Source organism: Egretta garzetta, unplaced genomic scaffold (genome assembly GCF_000687185.1).
Source record: "Egretta garzetta isolate BGI_Z169 unplaced genomic scaffold, ASM68718v1 scaffold211, whole genome shotgun sequence".
NCBI classification, from domain to species: domain Eukaryota; kingdom Metazoa; phylum Chordata; class Aves; order Pelecaniformes; family Ardeidae; genus Egretta; species Egretta garzetta.
Window position 1 is genome coordinate 1,019,886 of NW_009258673.1, and position 930 is coordinate 1,020,815.

The window sequence follows — 930 nt, forward strand, 5'->3', positions numbered from 1 at the left end:
TAGACGCGCGGCGTCAGCCTGCTCCTTGTCTGTGGCGCGATTTGGGATGATGTCTGGAAGCTGCAGCTGACTTGGGGGATGTGCTAGGGGCTTCCTACAGAGCAGGCCCAGGAGGGGATGGGGACATTAGGAGCTGTGTCCCTTGCCCCATCCCCACAGGTGGGGATGGACAGCAGGGCTCAGGGAGCTGTGGCACCCGGGTACAAGCGCTGTGTGAGAGCCGGGATGCACCAGGGCATCCTCCCACCTCTGCTCTTCCCACGCCCTGGATGTTGCGGCCACCCCTGGGAGAGGTGGGATGAGTCTGGGATGAGTCTCTCCGGCATGAGTCCCTCTGGAATGAGTCTTTCCTGGTAAAGTTGTTCGCAGTTTCTATCTCCTGGTGCTAACCGTTGCAGAGAGCTGGCAGCATCTGCTCACCCGACCACAAGTGATGCCTGTGAGGTGCGAGCCGATGGCTCCGGCAGATAATGCTGATACCCTGACCTGTGTGGCAGTGCTGGGCTCGGGGAAGGTCTCTGGCTCTGCATCTCCTGCTGCAGTGTGGCCCCATCCCCGTCCCTGCCAGGCAGGTGACAGCAGCCACAGGGAGCCCCTCGCCTGGTGCTCTGCGGCCCCCAGTGGACAGGGCTCTTGGCGCTATCGCTGCCCTGTAAGCTCAGTGAACTAAAGTCTATTTTATATTTGAGCTGTTATTTCCAGTGGCAATGGGTTGGGGCAGCCGGCTTGCAGGTGTTCTCTCCCCATTCCTGTGTCACTGGCGGTGGCGGGTCCCTGCGGTGGCGGTCCCTGCGGTGACGGTCTCTGTTGAGTGACAGCGGGTGCCCGTGCCTGGCCGCAGCTGAGCCTGATTTCTGTAAACCTGATCGCTGCGGTTGGTGCCGGAGGCAGGTGCTGGCCAAAAGCCGCGGGCGCAGCCTCGGTGGTTGC